The following is a 12,409-nucleotide window of genomic DNA, read 5'->3' as shown; positions in this document are numbered from 1 at the left end:
AACATAATACCTCTGACCCGAAAAAAATCTACGAAAGTGCCTGGTTGTCCCAGAGGAACATAAGATCCCAGTCGGAGGCCTAGATTCGCTGTGCAGCGCATGGGAAGATGTCTTTCATGTATGTACGTACATACTGGACTCACGTGGGCATGGACTACCAATCACTGTGCAGTATTCTCATTGATAAAAATGGAAACTCCGTTTGTATGAGTTCCCATTACTATCAATGAGGAAAAAACCCTAATACACCAAAACACAGCATAATAAATAAATAAAACACCTCACATATTTAAAATCAATTGAAATTAAATGCTTTAGAAAAAAAAATATTTTGTGGAATTATTTAATGTGTTTTAATAGTGTTAAAAATAAACTTACCTTAATATTTTTAATATAAATATGTTCTTAAATTTAATTTTTATATGTTTTAAAATGCTTATGCTGGTAAAAGTAAGGTATGCGCCTGCTTTTACAAGGCGTAAAAGTTTGAAGTACATTCGCTGGGCCTGAAATCGGCAAATAGCTGCGTGATTGTTGCGTGCAGCCACTGTCCCGAGTGTGTGTCTGGAGGAACATTTCCCCTCGTTTCCACCTCTTCAACCAAGGCCTTCAGTTCATTATCGGAAAACCTTGGTGCATTCTCCCTCACGCGTTCAGTCATTCTTCAATCTTTCACAACACCGATTCAGTTCACAAAGGACTTCCACCACTTCTTACAGCCACAATATACCTCCCCATTAAGAGGTGCGTGCTGCCTTTAAGTAGCACTAGCCACTCATGATATCACCTGCTGATGTGTGCAGCCAACAAACAGCGCAGGTAGCACAGGCTGCACGCAGCAATCATGTAAAACAGCAGGCAGCACAAAATTAACATACTGACTGCAACACAGTGGCCAGGCATGGGTTAATCAAGCACAGTGATCCCCATGCCGTTTTTCGGGTCATATTCAATTTAACTCTCTTTTAGCTAACGCACTGTTGTTATTTAATCATAAAACTTCCCAACTAAGTGACTGAAAAGGAAGTGACAATATGATTTTTCCAGGAAAATGGTGCCAATGCTGAACTTTTGCTGCGGAAAATGTGCCACAATTTCCAAATTCTTGTTTGGTTCTGCCTATTTCTGTTGAGTTTGAAATTTTTGGTCAAAGATTGATAATATCAGAAATATTGGACTCAATTTTGTCCAGGAGTTGCTCCATTTTTTTTGCAGTAGGCTGCTTTTTCTGACGTAACTTAAAAATCCCCAGTTTCCCCAATCAATTTGCACCAGCGTAACTCACTTAGTTACGTTTTTTTAGGTTAGTTTTTTTTCTCAAAAAGGGGCATTGCCAGCCACCTACGCCAGTTCTGCCCATTTAGACAACTTTGGCCTACTAATAGTTACTCCATTTCTACTAAGGACAGCGTATGTGGCCCCTTGAGAAAACCTTTACGGAGAGTTAAAGGGCTAGACTTTCCACTTTCAGGCTACGGCCGGAAAAAATGGGCCTTGTTCCAACGATGCAGGACCTATCGCCCATGCTGATCGCTGGCTCCAGGCCCTTTTTTTTTTGCGATTTTCCACTCGGCCTTACCCTAGCGATGTCAAATGGGCGATGTGATTTCACGATTGCCCAAAGAAAATGGAAGTGAATGAAAAAAAAAGCTTCCCTAGCAACACATTACTGCGTATGAGCAGGTTGATTTTTTTTTTCAGGTTGATGCTCCTTCCCATGTTTTCGGAGGTCAGGGGTCATCAGACATGCTCAGAAGCTCTGTGAGGGTTGGGGAGAGAGAGAGAGAGGCGAAAGCATTTTGTGTTCTGAATAATCTCATATTAATCGACAATGGAGGCATCATTTAAAAGGAGTCAGGCCAAGCCTTTCAGCGAGGAGACCAATGAGGCCCTGGTGAATGTTGTCAGCACCAGGTGTGAGGATATGACATGGGTGGGCATGGAAAACCTCCATCCCATGCATATCGGAGGATTTGGGCAGAGATTGCCGACATGGTCACGTCGGCATCTAATGAAGCCCGGACACCGGACCAGTACCGCAAGCGTTGGAACAGCCTACTGGCAGCTGCGAGAGTAAGTTGAAATTTATATTTATGTATTATTTAATGATCTAAATAGTAACTAGAATCTGCAATGTTATTAGGTTACATTTAAACATAACTAAATTATGAATAAATTTATGCAACCCAGCATAAAGTTAAATTTGTAGTGTGAAATATGCAACGTAATGCTAATTTGTAATAGAACATTTCAATCTGTCAGTCTTAAATGTCTTCAATGTCTTAAATTGTCTGATCCATTTGCTTATGCCGTGCAATGTTATCGTATCATTTACAGAAGAAGATCTCGATCAATAATCGTGAGCAAAACAGGACAGGCTGGGGCTCTGCCATGATGCACAGTTTAAGTGCTTACGAGGAGCTCGTGGTGGCTTTGGTTGGGCCAGAAAGCCGTTCGGTCACATCCCGTGGTGTGGCCGAATCCACCCTTGAGACATGTGAGTAATGAGAAATGTACATTTTGCAATGTGTGAATCATTAGTAAATATTGAAAATATCGTAGTTACGCATGTAATGTTATGCAATTAAAATGTAATTTGATGTTATGCAATGTTATGCAATTACAATGTAATGTTATGCAATTATAATATAATCTGATATATAATGGTGATGTTCGAATGAGGTCATGTTAGGTCATGTTAAACCTTGTGATCACCTGTGCATATGGGGTAATGGAAAGCATTGCAATGTTTTGAGTTCGAGAAAAATTGTAATGCAATGATTTGAATAGTTAATCGTTGTTTATCAAATTAAAGGTCAAGTGGTCGTCGAGTCAGTGCAGTCCACTACCACCGAACCGTCTCCAACATCGCAGGAGGCTGAAGAAGAAGAGGAGCCACTGCAGACTCTGCTGCTGTGCTTCAGCAGGAGGAGGAGGAGGAGACGGAAGAAGAAGAGATTTTTTTGCGGGGGGGAACAACCTGCGGCCAACTCGGTTGAGATGGAAGAAGCACCGGGACCAAGCGCTGTGCAGGTGGCGACGCCAAGGCGCGTCATATTGCAAACGCCGACCCCACGGAGGTCTGGTCAGCGTGGCGAGCCATCGCCTGCCTTGGAGGGCCAGACAGAGAGCTTGATTTCCCAGTGCAGGGAGACGGTCGCGATTGGTCGCGACCTTATCCAGGGGTTCGAGGGATTCTCTGCGAACTGGAACCAGTTCTCTGTGAACTGGAGCCAGTTTCCAGCATCCTGGAGCGAGTTCTGCCAGAACTTCTCGAACTGGTCTTCTGAGCAGTCACTGACTGCAAGGGAGACCTTGGAGGCTATTCGGCAGCAGACAGCCGCAACCAATGCCCTATGGCATGCGTTGCTGGCTGGACATGGCGTTGCACCCCAAGGTGTCTTGTCTTCTCGCAGTGAGACCCCGAGCACGCAAGTGAGTACGGAGGGCACAGTTCCTCCGTTCTCGGAAGTAGAGCCTCAGGCTTCTGCTTCCTCTCCGTCACCTCCACCACGGCAGGAAGTCTTGACATCCCTCTCTGCACGACGTCTTGGTGTCGGTCTGCGTAGAACAAAATGGGCGGGTGGGGTGCGAATACGGGGTGGGACATGATCTGGAGGGAAACGTGGCCACAGGTAGGGAGGAGGGAGTCCTTCTCTATAGTTCACTCGTTTTAAAATGTTCACTTGCTGTTATCAATTTATTATACACTTGTTAATGTTATTTTTATCATTATTGTTACTAAATTGGCCAATTGTATTCAATAGTTAAATGTTCACTTGTTCACTTGTTATCAGTACTTAACTGTTCACTTTCCATTCTTTCTGAAATGGTCACTTGTTATCGTTACTGAAATGGTAACTTGTTAGCATGACTTAAATGGTCACTTGTCACGACTGAAATGGTCACTTATTAGCATGACTGAAATGGTCGCTTGTTATCATCACTAAAATGGTCACTTGTTAGCATGACTGAAATGGTCACTTGTTATCATCACTGAAATGGTCACTTGTTAGCATGACTGAAATGGTCACTTGTTATCATCACTGAAATGGTCACTTGTTATCATGACTGAAATAGTCACTTGTTATGATTACTTAAGTGGCCACGTTTTGGGGATTTTGAGGGAAGGGTGGGTAGGTGCAGGGGGTGGGGGGTTAGAGGGAGGGTGTTGTTCATTAGTTCTTAAAAAACAATTATTTTTGTTAATAAAAAAAAAAACTTTCTACAACTTTTGTACCTTCTCTATTATTTACATAAGTTTTACAATATACAGTTCTTCATGCAGATTTGTTTGTTTATTCTGTTTCACCACGGAATATCATTACATAACTTCAGTGTGTAAAAACTGTTTATTAAATAATTTCGATATATCATGAGATCTATTTAGCATAGATAATGTGATAATGCCTATTTATATTCCCTGTCCTAAATTTCTGAGTACAATTGGCTTCAATTTTACTCTCTAAATAACTCAGAACAATTCTCCACCCTTCCTCAGAGGCTAAAAATGGCATCCGTCATGCTCATTTCCCTCTCTAAGGCCCTGAAAAAGCAACTATTTTTGAACACTCTTTTGGCCTTGCATCAGCCCAGCGAAGTGCATGCTAAGTGCTGAAACTTGGGATGGGCCTTGTGTGGGCGATCATTTGGGCAATCATCTCAGCGATCAAAGTGGAAACTTGGGGGCCTATTTTTCCAGTGATATTTTGGGCCTAGTTTCCGCTTTTTGCTCAAAATGGGCGATAGAGGTCCGTTTGGGGCCATAGATGGGCCTTAGATGGGCGATGTGAAGTGGAAAGTCTAGCCCAAAGAAATCGGTGCAGGTAGGCACATCGGAGGCCATTCGGCCTGGGCTAGGGGCGGGAAGCGGAGAGGACCTGGACCTAAACCAATCAAGCCTTACCCTTAGCAATGTTTGCAAACAAAAACTACTTACAATTCTATAAGAAATAAAAAATTGAAGTCCTATCTTTATCTTCAAACTGCAGTTCACCTTCCTGCACTCAGCCCGGGAAGGCAGCAGGCACCGGTGCGGGAGGCCGCTCGGCCTGAGCTGGGGCGGGAAAATTCACCGGGAGGCCATTCGGCTGGGGCTGGGGGAGGGGGGACGGTGGAGCGAGTGAACTGGCCAGCATCGGGATTCAACGGAGAGGCTGGGGCGGGGTGTGGGAGAGGGAGTGAGTTGGTCAACATCGGGGACCACAGAGAGGGAGAGGCTGCAATTCTAGATAACAGCAGAAAACACAGTTGAACAAATCAACAGGGAACTTTGATACAGTAAAAATAGAAGTGGCTTTTCATTTCCGTTACCGAGCTATATCCGAATGCGAACATATGAGTTCCCTCTCCTCCTCCCCGTAAATATCGGGGCCTTTATCTCACAATCACTGTATTTCAGACACTTCTCGTTTTGCATGGTGTAGTTTATGAAAAGTGCATATTGACCAGAATTCTGAACTATTCGTGCTCTGAGAAAAGAGTGAAAACAGAAAGTCTAGTACCTTCTGTTGGATGAATTACTTGAAAGAAGTAACCCCTGAGTGAATTGATGAATAACAAGAAAGCAAGATAGTCTACCTCAGTCGCGAAGTCACAAGCGGCTCTTTAATGGCCAATTGCCAACTCGCAGCGGTACTGCGCATCACCATTCTCCACTGCGCATGTGCAGACGTCCCGGCACTTTTCCCAGTGCAGAACGCAGGCTCCACACCCCCTCCCCCCACCCCCCGGGTTGACTGGCTACGCTGCATGACTGCAGTGAAGAGGCCAGAAAGCGGTCAAAGTTGCAACATTTTTTCCCGGTGCGTCCTCGGCCGAAATTGAGCCCATAGACCCTGAATGTGTAAGATTGCCAAATATCACATAAGTTGTTTTACTGTTAATCTAAATTGAATTCAGCACGTTAATGCATGAATTTTGGGTTCTGTGAGGACATTACAACCCACAATTTAAATTAAAATATTTAAAAAACTAAACAAAATGGATGTTGCAGTTAAAGATTTGTTTGCATTGCTTTGACTTTCAACAGGGATTCTGATGGTGTGGTGTCCTCAAGTGAAATTTATTTTACATTACATAGGATTACATAGGATATATGGCACAGAAACAGGCCATTCAGCCCAACCAGTCCATGCCGGCGTTTATGCTCCACTCGAGCCTCCTCCCATCTTTTGCTCATCTAACTCTATCAGTGCAACCCTCTATTCCCTTCTCCCTCATATGCTTGATCATTCGCTTCAACCACTTCTTGTGGTAGCGAGTTCCACATTCTCACCTCTCTTTGGGTAAATAAGTTTTTTTTTAATTCTATATTTGATTTCTTGGTGACTATCTTATATTGATGGCCTCTAGTTATGCACTTCCCCACAAGTGGAAAAGCTCTCTCTATACTTACTCCATCAAAACCTTTCATAATTTTAAAGACCTCTATTATGTCACCCGTCAACCGCCTTCTATCAAGAGGAGACCCAGCCTGTTCATACTTTCCTGATAGGAAAACCCTCGCATTTCTGGTATCATCCTTGTTAATCTTCTCTGCATGCTCTCCAGTGCCTCTATATCCTTTTTATAATATGGCGACCAGAACTGTACTCAGTTCAATACAAGTTTAGCATAACTTCAGTACTTTTCAATTCTATACCTCTACAAATAAACCCTAGTGCCTGGTTTGTTTTTTTTATGTCCTTGTTAACCTGTGTCGTTACTTATAGTGATTTGTGTATTTGTACTCCATGACCCTTTTGCTCCTCTACCCCAGCCAGACTCGCACCCTCCAAGTAATAAGTGGCCTTCTTATTCTTCCTACCAAAATATAATACCTCACATTTATCTGTGTTGAAATTAATTTGCCAATTATATGCCCATACTTTTACATATGCAACTTTTTCCAGTTCGAATGAAGGGTCATTGATCTGAAACATTAACTCACTTTCCCTCGCCACAGATGCTGCCTGACCTGCTGAGTATTTCCAGCATTTTCTGTTTTTATTTCATATGCCCATTCTGTAAGTTTATTAATGTCAGATTTTTGAACGATAAGGGAGTGAAGGGTTAAGGGGAGAAGGCGGGAAATGGAGTCGAGCCCAAGATCAGATTTAAATAAGATCGTATTAAATGGAAGAGCAGGCTCGAGGGGCCAAATGGCCTACTCTTGCTCCCATTTCTTATGTTCTTATGTTCTCCTGTAATTTGTTGCAGGCCTCCTCAGTAGTGACTACCTGCCGCCAATTTTGTGTCATCCGCAAATTTAGAAATTATGTTTTTGATTCCAAAGTCTAAATCGTTAATATAAATTGTGAACAACAGTGGTCCCGGCACTGATCCTTGGGGGCCCCCACTTTCCACCTTCTGCCACCATGAATAGCTACCCTTTACCCCTATCTCTGCTTTCTGTCTTGAAGCCAGCTAGCTAACCATTCTGATATTTTCCCCTGACTCCGCATTCTCTGTATTTTTCTCCTGCTGTTTTGCATACCAAGGATTTGCACAATTTATAACCAAACAGTTGGAGGAGCAGCGGTGAGTCGTCAAGGAGGTGGCGCGGGAGTCCGGAGATGCCTATAAAGCCCCAACAGTCGGAGGGCAGTGGTGAGTCATTGAGGAGGTGGCACGGGAGTCCGGGGATGCCTATAAAGGCCCAACAGTCGGAGGGCAGCGCTGAGTCGTCGAGGAGGCGGCACGGGAATCTGGGGAGGCCTATAAAGGCCCAACAGTCGGAGGGCAGCGGTGAGTTGTTGATGAGGCGGCGCGGGAGTCCGGGGAGGCCTATAAAGGCCCAACAGTCGGAGGGCAGTGTTGAGTCGTCGAGGAGGCCAACTGGTGCAGCTGGTGCAGGGAGAGAAGGTAAAAAAGAAGCAAAAAGAAATCAAAGGGTGACATCATAACCAAGGGGGTAAGTGATTGGCTGGTGATTGGTGAGTAGCTTTTCTTCTTTTTCTTTTCCGATATCAGTAGGTAACCTTTGGCAGTGTTGCCAAATTAAGTTAATTTAACGGTTAAGTCATGTCAAAAGAGCCCAGACTCATGTCATGCTCCTCCTGTGCTATGTGGGAACTTAGGGATGCTTCCAGTGTCCCTGATGACTACATGTGTGGGAAGTGTATCCTGCTGCAGTACCGGACAGACTGCATTGCGGCTCTGGAGCTGCGCATGGATTCACTCTGGAGCATCTGCGATGCTGAGGATATCGTGAATAGCATGTTTAGTGAGTTGGTCACACCGCAGCTAAAGATTACTCAGGTAGATAGGGAATGGGTGACCATCAGGAAGAGCAGTGGAAAGAAGGTAGTGCAGGGGTCCCCTGCAGTCATCTCCCTCCAAAACAGATACACCGCCTTGGGAGCTGTTGGGGGGGATGACTCATCAGGAGAGGGCAGCAGCAGCCAAGTTGATGGCACCATGGGTGGCTCTGCTGCACAGGAGGGCAGGAAAAAGTGTGGGAGAGCTATAGTGGTAGGGGATTCTAGTGTAAGAGGAATAGATAGATTTTTCTGTGGCAGCAATTGAGACTCCAGGATGGTATGTTGCCTCTCTGGTGCAAGGGTCAAGGATGTCTCGGAGTGGCTGCAGGACATTTTGGAGGGTGAACAGCCAGTTGTTGTGGTTGCATATAGGTACCAAAGATGTAGGTTAAAAATGGGATGAGGTCCTACAAGCTGAATTTAGGGAGCTAGGAGTTAAATTAAAAAGTAGGACCTCAAAGGTAGTAATCTCAGGATTGCTACCAGTGCCATATGCTAGTCAGAGCAGGAATCGCAGGATAGCTCAGATGAATATGTGGCTTGAGGAATGGTGTAAGGGGGAGGGTTTCAAATTCCTGGGACATTGGAGCTGGTTCTGGGGGAGGTGGGACCAGTACAAACCGGATGGTCTGCACCTGGGCAGGACCGGAACCAATGTCCTCGGGGGAGTGTTTGTTAGTGCTGTTGGGGAGGGGTTACACTAATATGGCAGGGAGAGAGAGGGAAGTAGAATGGGGGCAGAAGCAAAAGATAGAAAGAAGAAAAGTAACAGTGGAGGGCAGAGAAACCCAAGGCAAAAATCAAGAAGTTCACCTTACAGCAAAATTCTAAAGGGGCAAAGTGTGTTAAAAAGACAACCCTGAAGGCTCTGTGCCTCAATGCGAGGAGTATTCGTAATAAGGTGGACGCATTAACTGCACAGGCAGCTATTAACAAATATAATTGGGATTACGGAGACATGGCTCCAGGGTGACCAAGGCTGGGAACTCAACATCCAGGGGTATTCAACATTCAGGAAGGATCGACAGAAAGGAAAAGGAGATGGGGTAGCATTGCTGGTTAAAGAGGAAATTAATGCAATAGTAAGGAAGAACAGTAGCTTGGATGGTGTGGAACCTGCATGGGTAGAGCTGCGGAATACCAAAGGGCAGAAAACGCTAGTGGGAGTTGTGTACAGACCACCAAACAGTAGTAGTGAGGTTGGGGACAGCATCAAACAAGAAATTAAGGATGCATGCAATAAGGGTACAGCAGTTATCATAGGTGACTTTAATCTACATATAGATTGGGCTAACCAAATTGGTAATAATACAGTGGAGGAGGATTTCCTGGAGTGTATTAGGGATGGTTTTCCAGACCAATATGTCGAGGAACCAACTAGAGGGCTGGCCATCCTAGACTGGGTGATGTGAAATGAGAAAGGACTAATTAGCAATCTTGTTGTGCGAGGCGAAGCCCCTTGGGAAAGAGTGACCATAATTTGGTAGAATTCTTTATTAAGATGGAGAATGACACAGTTAATTCAGAAGCTAGGATCCTGAACTTAGGGAAAGGTAACTTCGATGATATGTGACATGAACTGGATAGAATACTCTGGCGAATGATACTTAAAGGGTTGATGGTGGCTAGGCAATGGCAAACATTTAAAGATCACATGGATGAACTTCAACAATTGTACATCCCTGTTTGGAGTAAAAATTAAACGGGGAAGGTGGCTCAACCGTGGCTAAGAAGGGAAATTAAGGATAGTGTTAAATCCAAGGAAGAGACATATAAATTTGCCAGAAAAAGCAGCAAACCTGAGGGCTGGGAGAAATTTAGAATTCAGCAGAGGAGGACAAAGGATTTAATTAGGAGGGGGAAAATAGAGTATGAGAGTAAGCTTGCTGGGAACATAAAAACTGACTGCAAAAGCTTTGATAGATATGTGAAGGGAAAAAGATTAGTGAAGATAAATTTAGGTCCCTTGCAGTCAGAATCAGGTGAACTTATAATGGGGAACAAAGAAATGGCAGACCAATTGAACATAAGAACATAAGAACATAAGAATTAGGAACAGGAGTAGGCCATCGAGCCCCTCGAGCCTGCTCCGCCATTCAACAAGATCATGGCATGATCATCTCCTAAACTTGCACATGAAACTTTCAAAGCCTTGAAGCCAGGATTGTCGGCATATTCTGACAAGCCCCATTTGAACTCGAAAGGCATTCATGATCTGCTGGACGTTGCCAAAGAGTCGGTTCCAAGTGACCTTTGGGCAAGCACACCTTTAGTACTAAAAGCTACTGCTGGTTTGCGTCTGTTGCCAGGAGACAAAGCCTAGCATTTGCTGGATACGGTAAAAGAAGTCTTTCAATCGAGCCCTTTCCTAGTGACGGATGATTGTGTTAGTATCATGGATGGAACTGATGAAGGTATTTCTGCATGGATTACTGTCAACTTTTTAATAGATAGCTTACAGGCGTCAAAGCACAATGCTGCAGGAATGCTTGATCTTCGAGGTGGTTCTACCCAGATCACATTTTTGCCACATAGCGAGATGACACTCCAGACCTCTCCTATTGACTGTATTACCTTAATTCAGATGTTCAATGGCACTTACACACTCTACTCACACAGTTATCTAGGGCTGGGTTTGATGTCGGCGAGACTGGCAATTTTAGGAGGAACGGAAGGCAGACCACTTGCGAAAGGACAGGAGCTAGTAAGTTCCTGCTTATCACCAGACTACAAAGCGGAATGGGAGCACGCGGAAGTTGTTTGCAGCATTAAAGGACAGAAAGCAGGAGAACGCCTCTATGATTACTGTTATGCAAGGATAGAAAAAGTGCATAAGCCTGAAGAAGGGTGAACGTGTCGTTTTATGCATTCTCCTACTACTATGACAGAGCAGTTGATGTTGGACTTATTGACGAAGAGAAAGGAGGCACTTTAAAAGTTGAGGATTATGTAATAGCAGCCAAACGTGTATGTCAGAGTATGGAATCTGAATCAACAGATAAACCGTTTCTTTGCATGGATCTTGTGTACATAACTCTACTGCTACAAGAACTTGGTTTCCAGAAAGATGCCGTTTTCAAGCTTGCCAGGAAGATCAATGATGTGGAAAGCAGTTGGATGCTGGGAGCTACGTTCCATCATATTGACTCCCTTCACGGACACTAATGTGAAAAACTGACTAATGTTTACATTATCAAACAACTCGATCAGGGTTGAACTCAATGCCATACAAAATGTTGCTTTCCCTGTTTGGGGTATTGGGAGATCTCAAAGTGTGGGTCTGGGCTTTGTGAATTGTAATTGAACAAATACTTTGGTTCTGTCTTCACGAAGGAAGACACAAATAACCTTCCGGAAATACTAGGGTACAGAGGGTCTAGTGAGAAGGAGGAACTGAAGGAAATCCATATTAGTCAGGAAATTGTGTTAGAGAAATTGATGGGATTGAAGGCCGATAAATTCCCAGGGCCTTATATTCTGCATCTCAGAGTACATAAGGATGTGGCCCTAGAAATAGTGGATGCATTGGTGGTCATTTTCCAGTAGTCTATCGACTCTGGATCAGTTCCTATGGACTGGAGGGTAGCTAATGTAGCACAACTTTTTAAAAAAGGAGGGAGAGAGAAAACGGGTAATTATAGACTGGTTAGCCTGACATCAGTCATGGGGAAAATGTTGGAATCAATTATTAAAGATGAAACAGCAGCGCATTTGCAAAGCAGTGACAGGATCGGTCCAAGTCAAGATAGATTTATGAAAGGGAAATCCTGCTTGACAAATCTTCTAGAATTTTTTTGAGGATGTAACTACTAGAGTGGACAAGGGAGAACCAGTGGATGTGATGTATTTGGACTTTCAAAAGGCTTTTGACAAGGTCCCACACAAGAGATTGGTATGCAAAATTAAAGCACATGGTATTGGGGGTAATGTATTGATGTGGATAGAGAACTGGTTGGCAGACAGGAAGCAGAGAGTCGGGATAAATTGGTCCTTTTCAGAATGGCAGACAGTGACTAGTCGGGTGCCACAGGGCTCAAGGGGATCAAGGGATATGGAGAGAAAGCAGGAAAGGATTACTGAGGGAATGATCAGCCATGATCTTATCGAATGGTGGTGCAGGCTCGAAGGGCCGAATGGCCTACTCCTGCACCTATTTTCTATGTGCT

At 44.1% G+C, this 12,409-nt stretch overlaps 1 pseudogene; it reads left to right on the top strand.

The window, feature by feature from the left end:
• The first annotated feature begins 10,367 nt into the window (after positions 1-10,367).
• On the top strand, positions 10,368-11,477 carry LOC139259915 (ectonucleoside triphosphate diphosphohydrolase 6 pseudogene; annotated as a pseudogene).
• The last annotated feature ends 932 nt before the right edge of the window (positions 11,478-12,409 follow it).

The sequence above is a fragment of the Pristiophorus japonicus genome, chromosome 1, assembly GCF_044704955.1.
Source record: "Pristiophorus japonicus isolate sPriJap1 chromosome 1, sPriJap1.hap1, whole genome shotgun sequence".
In the NCBI taxonomy this organism is placed as follows: domain Eukaryota; kingdom Metazoa; phylum Chordata; class Chondrichthyes; family Pristiophoridae; genus Pristiophorus; species Pristiophorus japonicus.
The sequence above is the reverse complement of the archived record's forward strand: the minus strand, read 5'-3'. Positions and strand labels throughout refer to the sequence as shown.